Here is a 16594-nt window from a genome sequence, read left to right as displayed (position 1 = left end):
TCATTGACATAACCGATGCCTTGACAATCTTCGTTAACTGATAAACTGATTTTGTTGTCTTGCTTCCATCGCATGGAATATAATGAGGTGTTTTGACAGTTCACTTCCATGCAAAAAGCGGGAAGGGAGAACTCTGAAAGGTTGTAAAAAAAAATAACGTTTATGGATGCTTTTATTCACTTTCACTCAAGAGTGTCAACAAATATCAACCCTGCATCACTGCGACCTGAGACATCTTGATCCATTGTGATATTGCCCAGGTGCTTTCTGTACTCCGCACTTCATTTATTGGCAGTATCACTATTGAAGTGAATGATACGCTTTTTCATTTATATCCGTGCTTGTTTGTGAGAGTTTCCCCTCTTGTTTCAAGCTTACTGCTCCCTATACCGAGCCTCTTGCTATCCTACCAATATCGCCAAATTACAATTCCCTGAACTGAGGCTACACCTAACGTTCCTCTCGGCCAGGTTTATTCTAAGAGGAATTTATTATGTCAAGAGGAAGGAGTCTTATCGAAACCTCGTTCCTCTTACCAACACCGCGTCACAATCACAATTCCCTGAAGAGGCTCAATGCTTCACCTCTGGTCAGTTTTATTATAAGTAGAACTTATATTTTTGTCAGGAGGAAGGAGTCTTATCGGAACCTCGTTCCTCCAGCCAAGACCGCGCCATAATAACAATTCCCTGAAGAGAACTATTATACGTTACTCAGAACAATTTTATTATAAGAGGGAATTTTTTGTTTGGATGAGAGTCAGCAAGGGTACTATAGAATTCAGCTTGAAGGAAGGGTATGTAGTGGAGAGCCTGAGAATTACCCTATGTTAAAGTCCATTGACAACCAAATGGCCTGATTCTACTAAGATTCGAACCCACGACCACTCGCTTATCAAAGCGTACTCTGTAACCTTGCGGCTACGAAGCTCCCCAACTTTGAACCAATACTTGTAAAATTCTGTTCAAATAACTATTTATAAAATCCTTCAATTTTGGAACATATCATCGGGAAACCGGATTTCCAGGATTAGGAAAATTATTTCTGGGCACCGCTCTAACGCAGCTAAGAAGAATCGGTGCAAAATTAGCAAAAAATGATTAACTTCATTAAGAATAGTAATAAATACACTCTTCATACCCCGCATGCCTGTGATACGTTTTAAAGACAAAAGGTTCATGTACCGCTTGGAAACAAAACCGAATTTTTTGATAGTTATTGACAATAGTTCTGTTGCAAAAACAATCGAGTGCGTACTTTTGCCCCTCACTACTCTACTTGTTGTTTTTTATTCTCTACAAACTTGTTATTTGTAAAAAAATGTAAATCAAAATGTTCGGGTCATTTCCAATTTATTTCTTAGAAAAAAAATCTTAGGAAGATTTGAGGGAGGGAAGAGGGCTCGGAAAACTTCCCATGGAGGAGGTCTAACATTTCGGACAAAAGCCTTCCAACGGTAGAATGATTTACCATAACACTGCTCTTATGACATTTCTGACATTTTTCTCAGATGGCCTTAGTATCAAAGTTTAATTCATGGAATTCCATTTCAGGTTTTAAAACAAAGTTTTTATATGTTTAGAGAATGTTTCATGTTTTTAAAAATCATATACAGATATAAAATTCTCAAATGCTATTCTAGATAAATTGAAAGAAAACAAAATATGCAAAGTTACTATACACAAACTCTCTACAAGCGCAAACTCTCATTGTATTTAAAGAGTTTTGACATTCCGAATCTGTTTTAACATTTGCAATTTTATGCATTTTTTTAAATTATAAAACAGGGGTTTGCATGTTGCGATGAGTTTTCCCTCAAGACAACATATTTGTTTTGTAACATACTTGTTTGTTGGAAAGTAAAATATATGCCCGACAGGTTACACATGTGCAGTCTAACTCAAGAGCACCAGTTTTATTGTGGCTTCAATGGACAATCGTATGTCGCGCTCGTTTATGCCTCGACAATCTGGTACTTGCGGTCCATTTTCCTGTTACTTATTTTTATATGACCTGTGCAATTGCCTGTTTGAAAGAAGTGGCTGCAAGGAGTAACTACCTACCACTTTTGAAGCGATTTATTCTCGCCGCAGTGCAGTGGTCAGCTGTGATTTGCTTGAGCTGGTTCTGACGTCCGGCAGAGATGAGGCAATTCACACGATGTTTCGGATGGTTTACTAAATTGCATTAACTTGAATTAAAATATGCTACCAAACAAATTTTTGAAATGTTTTCTTTAATTTCATTTCATACAATTTCTTTCCCCTGCAACAAAAATTGTTTATTACAAGGAAACACCGCCAAGGTTAACCACCTCCTAAACAAGGAACATAGCTGACATACACAACCCGCGCCGCAACTGTCAACCAACCTAAAATGACGAATGCCTCTTTCCCTGCTATGTCTCATATTCAGCGGTAAAGCATGTTATTGCCATTTTATTCGTGTTCAAAATTTACGACCCAATCGTTAAAAGACACACGAAGCTGAACGAACATTAGCTTCTGCTGACTAACAACGGAACGCAATCAGAACAAACCGAACAGTGCAACTTTTACCGTAAATCAAGCACTCTGTGGCTGTAGATTAGGCAAACCACGACAATTCACTAATCGGTTGATTGTTAAATTAATTCGTCGTATTCGATTCGCCACTTTTTGCTAATAAACTGACAATAAATCCTGTGTATTATAATTATGATCAATAATAAAGAATAGTTCGCACCAATTTGGTCACTCATTGTTGATGTCATCCGGTCCAGCCGTTCGATAGCATCATCATCGATTCGCGTAGCGCGTGTCAACATACGGTGTGTTGGTTAGTGTTGCAGTGGGCAGGCGAGCTACGATCGTAAAAGAAATGATGTAATTTTGTTTTACAGCGCAGAACGTTACAAGCTTCGTCAGTGTTAATTAAGCAATTTATAGCTTTCAACATCAGTAGGTTCAGAATGATAGAATACTTGGTTAGAATTTTTAGAAAATTAATTTGAGTCGGTTTGTCCACCGTAGAAAGTAAACTTGCCAATATATTCACACGTTGTGGCACACTTTTTCCAACGGTTCCCAACCGGTAACGATGATACAACCGCATGTGCACGGGTCGATCGTATGCACTTCTGGTGCCTTCCAGCTGGCAGACTTTTCTCAGAGTAAACATACTTTATACGACTGCACCGTCTTGCCAAACAACCCGTAGATCAAACAGGTTTCAGCGTACGAGAAGAAGGCAAAAAAGTCCGAGAATCTGTGCCGAATTCCCACATGATGCCAGAATGAATTAGCGCGCGCGATGCAGTGCCCACTATGCGTCCTGCTTAAAGGTGTCGCACACGGTGGGACTTTTCCCGGTCATATTTTTTCGCTCTCTGTTTCACTGACCATACGAAAGCGAAGCCTTATTGTACTACGGGACAGTGTGAAAGCAGACCAACATGGTTTAATGGAACGTGGGAAGTTGCCATTTCCGGGGGTTTAGGGGAATATTCCTACTGCTTTTACCAGATAGATTGTCGCACCGCGGTTGTGTGAGTTGTTTCCACAAGAATGCTCACATTATCTCCAATCTTGGCGCATTTTGTCACCCACTACCAACAGCAACGAAAACACTTAACAAACCAACCGTCTGTCCGTGCAAGGGTAAGAAAACATGCATTAACCAAACACCTTCCAAGCGGCGAACAGCCTTTTGGCCGAAGCCGCCGCAGTTCACCGGCAACGCATTCAGATGTCAATTTTCGATCCGAACAGAAATCGATTGGACAGCCATTAGCGTATCGTTGTGTTTGATGCGAACGGACAAACGTAGCGTATTTAGTTAGCCATGGAAACACTTGCGAGTGCTGCGGAACGTGCAGCAACCTCGAACGCAGGTTGTCCATTGATAAGTTTCGTGGAACGGATCCAGAAGAAACAGACTACGGTGCGCCAGAGTTGCCAATAAAATTTTTAATTGAACTGGAAGAATGCTGAAGAAAAAACTGGAAAAAACTGGATTCCAAATAAATTTGCAAAATACCTAAAAAATAAATTGTCAGAGAGCTTTTCTGTGATGGTTATTGAATCCAATATAAGTTTTAAATACAGCAACTTCGGGCTTACATTTTGTTGAAATTGTAGACTGCAACAAAAGCAAAGCCTTGGTGCTACATTCCGAATCGGAACTTGACCTTCTGTTTATTATACACAGACATCGCAGCCAACTGTTGGATGTACAGGACAATTGCGGGGCTAGTGCTACGATAATATTTACACTTACAGTCTCTCCCGAGCCGAGACTCGAATCTACGACGACTGGCTTGTTAGGCCAGCATCGTACCTCGAGACCAACTGGAAGATTTGAAATTGTCTGAATTGACTGAATTGACTGAAAAACTTCATTTACAGGAGCAAAATTACAAATTGCGTAACCAGTTCATCGCAAAATCAAGAAAATGATGCTTTATTCATTTACTTTAACTTTGAACAAAAGAACTGATGCAACGTTTTCTGACGTTACATCTGTGAAGTTTAAATTTCAATTATCTCTGAGATCGCTGTCCCTAGGTATCTAATTATTCGAACAATTTTTAAACTGCTACGTCACTGAAATTAATTTGGAGAATGTCGCCTTTATATAAGGGGCCATCCACATACAACGTGGACAGCTTTGGGGAGGGGGGGGGGGGTTGGCTAATGTCCACGGTTCATACATTTTTTTTAGAATTTATATGAACAGTTGTCCACGGAGGGGGAGGGGGGGGGTCAAAATCGTTAAAGATCTGTCCACGTGGTATGTGGATGGCCCCTTATATCTTTGAGACGGATTGTTTTTATTTTTATATAACATTAACCCATCATTGCAATTAATTTTTTTTTCTTCATGATTTGATAAAACCAATTTGTTAGTTTTGAATAAAACTGAGATTACTTGCCTTTTTCATCTCAACCATGCAATACGATTTTTATTTTGGCCGTGTTTCGTGCGAGAAGATACAATACTGAAAATACTGTTAAGAGTTGCTACAATGACTCATCAATCCACAACATTTACGTTCTAAAAATATTTCCAAACCAGTCGGAGCTTGAGTGTCCAGAAAATCTGGATAAAACTGGCAGATATACAAAAAAACTGGAAGATTTTGGGAATAAACTGTTTGACTGGATCACTTGAAAAAAACTGGAAGAATCCAGTTTAAACTGGAACATTGGCAACTCTGCGGTGCGCAATGATGCAATTCGTATGCAAAAAATGCGGGAAAGTGATTTTTTTGAGCGTCATGGCACGATGCAGTGAAGACGAATTCTGTGAGGTTGAGGGGCAGCAAACAATGGATTAATTTAGCTGTTTGTAGTTTGTGCGGTTTCGGGTGATTCGAAAACTTTTTGTGTGAATCAAAATAAAATAGGGGAAATGCTCCATTATTCATCTCATTAAGCCAATATTCACGAAGAATGCACGGATTAAACACCAAATTTTTCACGAAATCCTTGAACAAATAAACTAAATATGATTACGTGCTCTTATGGAATCGTTCAGCATTGTATATTTAGTAAAATTAGCTAGATTGATCCTGAATTTTGTGAAACAAACCATTTTAACCATTTTAATTTTTTTCGTATTTACAGAAACTGATTTGGCAACTTTTGATTTTCTTCAACGCAGTGAAAACAGATGAAAATACATACAGTTGAAATTTGGGAAATGTAAAAATTCATCTCATATATTTCTGCTAATTCAAGCTAGTTTTAGGGTTTTTGAAGTGAACATTTTGAAGATTGAAGTATTCTTAGTGTAGTTAGTGATTTTATTTAGTGATTAAAATAAAAAGTGGACCGCTAGTGATGAAAAAAACTTTGGTTGGCTGCTGAACGAGTCCCATTGTAGCCGTATGGAACAATGCGCGGATTTTGTTTTCTGGTTTTTCTGTTAAGTGATTGAAATAAATCAGTTTTCGAGTGCAGATGCCCGACTATAATATCAAATTTAGTGCTTTTAGGTGAGTTTTTGAGGATTATACTTTATGAGGAATCTAAAGCGAACTAAGAAGAATCCTTTCCATGGATGAGCAGATTGGTTTAAGATGAAGATATGCGTTTTTTTTCCTGTTTTCATGTTGTATGAGATTAATATATGGGCTGAGATGAATAATGGAGCAGTTCCCCTAATTATGTTTTGTAGCTGCTGTGAACTTTACTATCACTTATAATTCATTTCTTTAGAAAATTTGCGATTTTACGTTATTTGGCTCAAATCGTTATATTTAATACACATTTAGAGGACGCCGGTTATGGAAAACCAAAAGATCGAGGAATCCTCCCTCCAAGCGTCTTATCACTAACTGAAAAAGTTGTATCTATCGCACATGATATTGTACACGTGCTTACAAGACAACATTGAACCGGAAATTGAATGCAATTATCCAACCCAGGAATGACCGGATGTAACGAAATCGATGAAAAAAAAATTGATTTTATCAGACACGTGATTTCAGTTGCGTGTTAACCCACTGTGATCATGACGAAATTTCGTTATTTTTATTTGGTTCTAATATTTCCAAACATCCAACTCAACAGGATAACAAAGTTCCCATCCTCCTCCGAATACGTGTGAGACCCTGTGTTGCTACTACTGGCGCCCTCTTAATTACAATCGGTGCCGTAAATCAATTCCGGCGTCGCATGTTTGCCTCGTGCTCGTGACGAAGAAAGCGGAAGAGTACAATTAACCGAGCGTCGAATTTTTCAAACTCTCACGATATCCTACCACTCTTATTGTAGAGCTGAAAAATCCAATCACGCTGATCTAGACACAACCAAAACAAACATGCACCATTCGATGCAGGAAGATCATACGATTGGATGGTAGCGTTAGCGTTTTCGAAGAACTGACCTCCTCCGTTCGTGCTTTCGCTGCTGTGCTGTGGTGGAGAAAAGATGGAAAAGCATAAATCAATTTCGACGCTGGTTGCCGCTGCGGCCACTGTTGTTGCTTAAGATTGTTGCTCGTGAGTTATAGCGTGAGTGCAACCCTTTGTTATTGGCTCGTTTATACAGCAAAGCTACAGCGCAAGAGCGATGATAGAGGGTGCCCCATATATAAAAGCGACTTAGCAACGCACGCGATATACCATACTAGTAGGTGGTATTATATGATTTAGGGGACCACTTCTCCGGTATCGGGAGAACCAATGATTACGTTGACAACGTTGAATTACAATGGAAATTATGATCTGCATGAATCGACGGAACGGAAGGGGCGCCGCAACAGAATAACGTCTTTATTGCCAGATGAACAAAATCATGCAACGAATCAACGAACGACGATACATGATTTAAAGAGATTTGGAAGTTCATATTACATAAACGTGGGCCCGAAAAAAAAAACTCGAACAGACAGCAGCTCGGTAGTCGATATTGGGTGGATCAAGGGAAAGCGCCTTCTTGATTGCGGTATACACCTGATGAGTTTATTGATGCGGATGGAACAATTCCGCCGGTTTGCTCCGTACCATTCAGATTCGTAGGCGTCACTTTGCATTATGATTCGAAATTTGTTTCTTCCGTTGATCCGTTCCGTTCTTCGGGGTTATTTGATTAATTGAATAAATGTGCTTACAAAATTATTGAGGCAGCCCGAAATTATTAATCGCTGTTTGGAAGATTTGGATTGTTGCACCCGCATAATAATGGCTTTCTACTCAGGAAGCAGTTGGAATCTGTATCTCAAGCACGAAATTGGATACCAATTATCTTTTTATTGAAACAGTCTTTCTCGGGAAGTCTAAGATAATTTCTTCGGAATTAGGCTAAATTTCCTATGATCAGAAGATTCTCGTTTAGAGAAAATACTTTCGACGAACGTACAAGTTGTTCTGGGCCTGGGCGAGAAAAAAACTTTGTTTCAATGGTTTTTATGTTCTGTATAAAAATGTGAAAGTGGATTCCCCATGATTGCTCCTAATGTTTGTTTTTAAAAATTTTATGGAAAAATATATTTTTCTTCATTCAAAACCGGAATCAACTTTATTTTCCGTATCTGAACCGTAACCGACCAAACCACGAAAAGGTTCAAAGCAATTCAACTTACAAACGAATTTACTTCGAGTTAGCAAGTTACAAAACATTGGCTGATTTGAATGATCTTAGAAGCAAATGTTAAATTTCATTACTATCAGCATTTTGCTAAGGTTAAATTGATTAAAGGAATTTTCAACATTTTAACAACATACTGCAAACGTTGTCATTTTGAGAAAATGATTTCATCGTGAATCCTTTTGGGCAGCCTTCAAAATGCTTCCTCGAATTTCAATTTAATTATTACAAATTTTGGTTCAACTTCCAAAGTGAAACTCATTTTTCAAATTCCAACAATGATTAATCAGCACAAATGTACTCGAGTCGTCGAAAAACAATCATTCTCTATCAACTAACCCATTATCCCGCAACCACCCGATAACCAACGGAAGCATTGTCCTTTCAAAACCATTCCTACCCAGCTTAGCGCCACTGTCACTGTTTGCTCAACCTGTCAGTTTGCATATTGCACCGCAACAAAATGAACTCAAAATAGCCCTGCATCAATTTACGGTGTACCATGGCTGCTGCAAGCGATGTTCGTGTGCTATCTAGATCCAACAAAAGTTTGTGTGCAACCTGGTGTGGAATAGTTTACATGCTATTATGCGGACGGTGTCTCTGTGTTTTTTTTTTTTTTTGTTGCTATTATTAGCAAGTACTGCTAGACCCGTTATCGAATGTACACGTGGTCAACAAATGAGAAAACACCTGATCCAACATCTGACAACGGGGGGAGGTGGTTATTTTTAACACTGCTGGCTGCATTCACCTCCACGGGAGCGCAGAAATACAGGGAAAATTGTTCTGGATTGCAGACTGTCAAGCCGGTCACCAGTGACGAGAACGGATGAGATTTTGGAACAGAAACGAGATGCCATATACAATTGCAGCTTGCAGTCCCTCCTCTGGGGCTATGACATTCTCCTTTTGAGTGGCGTTGATTGATGTGTCCTTTCTGAATTACGACGAATCTGGCGGAAGTAGACACTTTTGCTGCAGTGCAACAGCAATCATGCCCACGGAATAATTTGTGATGTTACGAAATTCACTTTCTTGAGTGCTTGGTTGATTATTTATAGGCAACATTCTATCTGAACTCATTTAGCCAAAGTTTCATTCTCTTCTCAAATATAAAGATCCGCATCTGTTACCATTTGCCCTTGTCGTGCACCGACCAGTTAAGCTTACGTTCAACGGCCAATAAGCATCCGGGCTAATGTCGAAAAGCTGTAAACGTCTGTAATTCATTTAGTTACCTTGTCACGGTCAACATCACCGTCACCGTCGGAAATGAGAGACCGAGAGAAAGATTAGCAAGGTTAACGTTCACCTTTCAACTATCGCATCATGTGTTGCGATTCTTGGACGAATAAAATCCACTTAAAGTGATCCCATACATTATGTCGCTTGGGCCCTCGCTCCGTCCGTTATGCCGATTTGCGTGCTGCGACCGTATCACCCGACCCGAAGCCGTTGAAAAATTAAGAAGTGAGATTCTTTAATGCTTTTCGATTAACCGGTAGCGGAGAATGATTGCCGAAAAAGTCGTAAAATATAATTATGACCCCTTAGAGGACACGAGCCTGTCGGTGAATGGGGAAAGCGAAAACACCGAGGATGGATGAATCAAGTTGTTCGAGTGTATTTGAGTTATTAACAATATATTTTAGACGTCTGCAAGAAGGCACAACAGAGCCAAAAACAAAGTTAACAAAATACATAATGTTAAAATCCAGCTGAACATCAATTTAACGACGGCGTCAGTATTTTTAAAGATTTTTTTTTCGAGAAAAAATTTAAAAAAATCCCAACCATTTCAAAACAAGTTAGTTAGCATAAATCTAGAGCAACTTGGCTTAAATTAGTTCAGTTAGAGTTTAATTGCAGCAACAACCGCTATAATTTAAGTATTTAAGTATATAAGAAAAACTGCATTACTTTTAAACCTCTAGCGTTGAATCCTACACTGCGATTAGCGAAGCATTTTTGTGAACCTCAACTCAAAAATTTTCTTAAAAAAAAATCAATATCTTAACACAATATTTCAAAAACAAATCGAATAATTTTCCAAAGCAATAGTAATGAGTATATTTGAGTTTTTTCTTAATTTAAGCGTTTCCACATTCCATAACAAAATGGTTGACAGGACTGTCTTTAATTCGAATTTATATTTAACTAGCTGACCCGGCAAACTTCGTCCCGCCTATTTTAGTATTTATTTAAATAATTTTGAACATTTTAAATTCATTGATTCCTTGCGATTTGTTTATATCGTTTGAAATGATTGGTTTTATCGGAATGACAACATCCTCGACTTTTGGCTTTTGTACATCACCTCTATTCCGGAAATAAATTTAGTGCATTTCAGTTATTTTCGTTGTTTTCCAGAAACTAAAAGTGGTCACCTTCGAATTCAAAATGGTGTTCAGGGTCAATACATCATTACGATTACGGAAATATCCATATGAAGTAGTATTCGGTTATTTTCGACTGTTTCTCAGAAGTTGCCATTTTACAATTCAAAATGGTGTCTGAGGTCGATTCTTAGCTCCTTGTATCATTCTGGATCCGGTTAAACTCATATTGGGTGGTATTTGGTCACTTTAGGCTATTTTTCAGAGACCGTAAGTCGCCATCTTGGATTTTAAAATGGCATTTGGAGACAAATTCTGGCCCTCAAGGGTCATTCAGTGCATCATTACGATTCCGGAAATAACCATATTGAGTGGTATTTGGTCATTTTCCGCTGTTATTCAGAAACCGGAAATCACCGTACAGGATTTCAAAATGGCATTTGGAGACTGTTTCTGGCCTATTAGTGTCATTCTAGTTAAAGAAACACCAATATTGGGTGGTATTTGGTCATTTTCGGCTGTTTTCAGACACCGGAAGTCGCCATCTTACAATTCAAAATGTTGTCTGAGGTCGATTTGTAGCTTCAGTGCATCATAACAATTCCGGAAATACCCATGTTGGGTGGTATTTGGTCATTTGCCGCTGTTTTTCAGAAACCGGAAGTCGCCATCTTGGATTTTAAAATGGCATTTGGAGACAAATTCTGGCCCTCAAGGGTCATTCAGTGCATCATTACGATTCCGGAAATAACCATATTGAGTGGTATTTGGTCATTTTCCGCTGTTCTTCAGAAACCGGAAATCACCGTACAGGATTTCAAAATGGCATTTGGAGACTGTTTCTGGCCTATTAGTGTCATTCTAGTTAAAGAAACACCAATATTGGGTGGTATTTGGTCATTTTCGGCTGTTTTCAGACACCGGAAGTTGCCATCTTACAATTCAAAATGTTGTCTGAGGTCGATTTGTAGCTTCAGTGCATCATAACAATTCCGGAAATACCCATGTTGGGTGGTATTTGGTCATTTGCCGCTGTTTTTCAGAAACCGGAAGTCGCCATCTTGGATTTTAAAATGATATGGATTACTATCTACAACTTTATTGAAAACATGACACCAATCGAACAAACCGTTCAGGTTCTGAAAACAATTTTAATCATTAATATCATTTTTACACAAACCCTTTTCAAGAATTAATCATGATTAAAATGAATACTAATAGCATCTCATCAATTTGTTAACATTTGGCTGTTCAACGCAAAACTTAAGAAACTAGAATAATAACTAATAATTCTGCTATAAGCTGGTGAGCTTAAAGCTGGAAAGCAGTAAATTGAAACAAAAATCTAAATTAAACCAAAAAAATTGGGAGGGTAAAAAAATACCTTTGAACAACCCTAGAATTGCTAGGAAAGCCCTTCTAATAAGGAAACTTCTAATATTAACTAAAAACGTCAAAAATAATAATACGAAGAAGGACTCAAATTTATTAATTAAATAAAACCCCTTTAACCGCACCCGAAAAATACAAAATAATAAACATATTCCCAATAGAAAGAAAAATAACTCCAAATTTAGAAAATATTTAAAAAGACAGCAAAAGAATAACAAAAATAATTTCAGATTCAACCGAAAACCATCTAGACCGGAAAACTCATGAAAGGAATTCAGAAATGGCCAAAACAAACATTAATTGCTAGTAAACCGCTCAAAGAAACTAAAAGAAGACGAGAAACAAAAACGATTCAAAAGTTATAACCTCATATCTAAGTAACCGCATTAGTTTTGCATTGATTTTTTATCTAAACTGTTTGATACATCTCAAATTGATCAAAAGTGGCTAAGATATCACTTAAGTGGAAAAACTAGTTTTTAGGCAGTATTTAGGAGAACAAAGTAGTGAAAAAGCGATATTTTAAAACTATTAAAATACAAAGTTCCCGAAGAGTCCCGATTCTGAAAAATATGTGTACTTGTACCTCAAAACATGCCAAATCAAATAACGTTGAGTTATACCTCACAATCACTCACAATTTCAAATAATTTTATTTTAAAAATTGCCATAATTTAACCTTAAAATCGCTCTATCTCGGAGTTGGTTCAACAGAACTGACTTTTTTTTTTTTTTGAAAAAAAAATGTATTTTGTCTAAAACTTTCTAATACATCCCACATTGATCAGAAGCAGTTAAGATATAATATAAGTGAAACAAATAGTTTTAATGTAGTCTTCAAGGAATAACGGTCATATCTCTTCAGAGATAAGACCTAGGAATTTCGTGTTTTCGGCGAAGTTTCATGAAATCGATTGCTCTACAACTTTGTCGAAGACACAAAATGAATCTCTCGTAAAATAAAACACATAATTTTAGTAAAATGTAGTACTAGATGAATGAGCAATTAAATGAAAATGTCAAATTATTTTTATCAGTATTCTGGACAACTCCTCCGAAAACACCAAACCCCTAAAATGTAAAGACTGAGAAAAGACTTTTGACCGTCTTTTTTCAAAACGGCCCCACTGTGTACCGGTTCGAACCTTTTCTTAACCCAAAAAAACAGATCTAAATTCAGCGCAAAAAAATAAAACTCACTTCCAAAAAACATTTGAAACGAAAACGACAAAAACAATGAAATTTACGTATGATTTACAGTCGATTGTCATTTTCAAAATTTTACGTGAAAAAATTCAACTTATGAAACCAGAACAGCTCAAAAAACTCAACTGAAAATCCCTCAAAGAGTCAAAACAAAAGTAAGAGAAAATGATATCAAACTAGCCTAAAAACTTTACAGTTGTAGTTCGCTAACGAGAAAAAACAGAAAAGAAACAGAAAGGTATCTTAATTTACCAGAAATTCTTCAAAGATCCTCGACATATACTCAACACGTCTAAAGGTATTTCCAAAAGAACGAAGAGACCACAAAAAAAACATTTCTTATTTATTTCAAATATACACGCAAAAGTTCAAACCTTAATCAACCACTGTGTTCTCTCAAAACACACAATAATTGCTCTTACTTCGCATAACAAATGTGTGAAACACATAACGCAAGAGTTGTACAACATTGTTGTACAGTTGTACATACATTGACATAATGGATCGAATTAGAATATGCATCATACACACAAAAATCGTGATGTTTCGGTAAACTTAGGTTTCGGGCGAACGATCAGTTCCGAGGCGCTCAAAAAACCGTGGTTCATCTTCGAAAGCCGACGCATATGAACGATGGGCCATTCCTATGATCAAAAACAGCCACTACTGATGTTTTTTGCCACAGAATTAACTAACGCTGGTGCCAGTAGCGTAGAATCAAATGCAGAATCATAGTTAAATGCAAAATGTTTTGAACAAATCCAATGTCTTTTCAATTGTTAATGACTCAATCATGTTTTCGAATGAACGGATTCATGAAAGTGCATCGATCAGTTAACATTTACATTCATTTAGTAAGTACCAACAACTTATCAGTATTGATTGCTGGCTGCACTGCTTCAACGATCCCAGCCTGCTGAACATCAGTTGATACTCTATAAGTGTAGTGGTTCTGTGCAACCTATTACATTTAAAGTACGCTAGAGCATCACATGTGTCATGTCCAACGCACATTCGTTGTACAAGTTTCAATCTTAATCAACAGTTGTGCTAATTGCGCATAATATTGATGTGGTTCGCACCATTCAACTTCTGCGTGTAGCTGACAGCGACTCTAAAATCAGGAAACTCCGTAGCCACGAGGTTGCAGAGTCCGTTTTAACAAGCTGATGGTCGTGGGTTTAAATCTTAGTAGAATGAGTTGAAACAATTTTGTAACTGTGATTTTCCTTCAAAATCGAAAATTTTTGAGGGTTTAGCGTTAGGGGCCATCCACATGCCACGTGGACAGCTTGGTGGGGGGGAGGGGTTGTTGAATGTCCACGGTCCCTAAAAAAAGAATTTATATGGGCATCTGTCCACGGGGAAGGGGGGGGGGGGGCTAATAACCATGAAAATCTGTCCACGTGGTATGTGGATGGCCCCTTACGTAGTTTTTTGAGAGGGAGCCATATTGAATGTTACTTATCGTTACGTAGGAGGGGGAGGGGAGGGGGTCTAAAGGCTGCGTAATTTTTGAGGGAGTACGTGGTGGCGTTACATTTTGTTGAATATGGAGAGTAACGGTAAAAAATTGGGTGTATTGCCTTACGTAATTTATGGATGGTGAGATGAGGTGTAAAGGAGTTACGAAAAATAAGTGATAGAGGAATGGAGGAGATCGAAAGATGAGTCGGATGGCTGATTTGGAATAGACAGTGTTTTGAATATTTTTTCATCAATAATAGTGTATTTTCATTGAATAAATAGTTGGTGGAGCGTAAGGTTGTGATGAAGAATGATAGAATAGGTGATGGAATTAATGGGTTAAGGCTGAGCGACCAAGTAGAAGAGAAAGAAAAAAAGGAAGACAGAAAGAGAGAGAGAGAGAGAGAGAGATAAAAAAGCATGAAAAGAAATAGAAAAAGAAAAAGGAAAAAAATGGAAGGAGAAGGAAGGAAAACAGAATCAGGAAGCAAAATAATCAAAACCAAATTTCGAGAAACTTAACATATATAATTCTTAACATATCTCGCAACGCGATTCAATAGGGACAAGAAATATTAATTTTCGAGTTCAACCAGTCCTCAGTAACTTCTAAGAGCTGATATTAAATCCCAAGAGCTAATATTGTATCACGAGCAAGGTTGGGTACTCAGTTACTAGCACGATAATTTAAAAGTCTCTGGGCGCTTTGTTGAGTTAGCACAGAGAAAAAAAAACACAATATCTGTAGAATTATTATTTTAGATCAACATATGTTTTTTGGCAGATTTCCTTTTTTGTGAATAATATCATGTCTACATAGACATTATCATTACCACCTCCCTCCCTTTGTAGAAAAGTGAGGACATTGGCATCCCTCCTAAACTGTCGGTGGAATGTGGACGGCCCCTAACTCGTTAAGGTCCTCTATTTTTTATTATTCACGATATAAACATAAATTGTAGCAAAGCATAGTATAGCATATTTGATTGTCCGTCTGTTGCCCGTTATTCATGTTATAAATATAAATTGTAATGATAGGTATTTTTTTTCTTTTTTTTTTATTTATTTAATGTATCGACCTGATATTATATTGGTGGACATATTTAGATATTTATCGTTTTTTTGTCACATTCATACCACTCCAACAATAAAGTGCTGTCAAGGAGTTGTGATTGTATTGTGCCGTGTCAAAAAAATGTTGTGTGAACAAAAAAAAAAAGGAGTTGTGATATAGGTAGACGGGTGCCTGACAATGCAACGATAAATACTTTGTAATATCGAATATTGGAAATATTTCGCAATATATCATTAGTGTCCTGCCCCTAGGTATCGGCTCTATTATCGTCATGTTTATCCTATTATCGTCCGAGGGGTCAACGAAGTCACAGAGAACTAATCTTCTGCAGGAAGATACTCTGCAATATGACGAAACATCATACAAAAAATTAACGCTCTAGGACGATTTGGACAAACCTGACGTTAATAGAGCCGTTACCCTAATTATTTATTTAATAACACAGTTACAAAGACTTAACTGTGATTTTTCGCCGTTTAGTTACGAGTAAATTCTGCATTCTTTCAAATGATCAAATTTTCATTCATGTTGACGACTTGATATGACCAAATCTTCCTAAGCTGTACAATAAAACGGAGTTCAAAACGCCAAAACCTGAGTCCTTTCGTTTTTCAAGTAAGTTTTGCAAGTAACTTTTTCATTAACTTACAAACCACATACAGCTTCAATTCGGGAGATTTTATTTCCCCACCGGACGAGCATTGAGAATCGGCTTTTAGAAATGGCTTTACAGAGATGATTTATGGCAGCACATCCCCCATGAATACACATGGTAAAGTAACTTTTTGTCTGCCGGTATTATGGTATTATCAGATTCGACTTTTGCCAATTGCAAAGTTTCTTTGTGCGAGCGAAAAACTAATGGGTGAACAGAACACGACCGGTCGAAGGAATCGAACAACAAAAAACGAAACCATTTTCCAAAGAACGGCAATACAGAAGTTTCGGAAACAATACGGCCATTCACAGTTTGCCGGATTTCGACCGATACTGATGAGTAATGACGGCAATTTCCCAACAAACCGAGCCGGTACGAAAAGATA

General features: G+C 37.6%; 2 protein-coding genes across 5 annotated transcripts in view; one reads left to right on the top strand and one right to left on the bottom strand.

The window, feature by feature from the left end:
* The window catches only part of LOC129723807 (HIV Tat-specific factor 1 homolog), a 133175-nt gene that overhangs the window by 23300 nt on the left and 93281 nt on the right, over nucleotides 1-16594 (bottom strand). The gene's annotated exons all lie outside the window — the stretch shown is intronic.
* The window catches only part of LOC129723808 (uncharacterized), a 200559-nt gene that overhangs the window by 129927 nt on the left and 54038 nt on the right, over nucleotides 1-16594 (top strand). The gene's annotated exons all lie outside the window — the stretch shown is intronic.

Source organism: Wyeomyia smithii, chromosome 2 (assembly GCF_029784165.1).
Source record: "Wyeomyia smithii strain HCP4-BCI-WySm-NY-G18 chromosome 2, ASM2978416v1, whole genome shotgun sequence".
NCBI classification, from domain to species: Eukaryota; Metazoa; Arthropoda; class Insecta; order Diptera; family Culicidae; genus Wyeomyia; species Wyeomyia smithii.
Note: the sequence above shows the minus strand (reverse complement) of the source record. Positions and strands in the feature narration are given on the sequence as shown.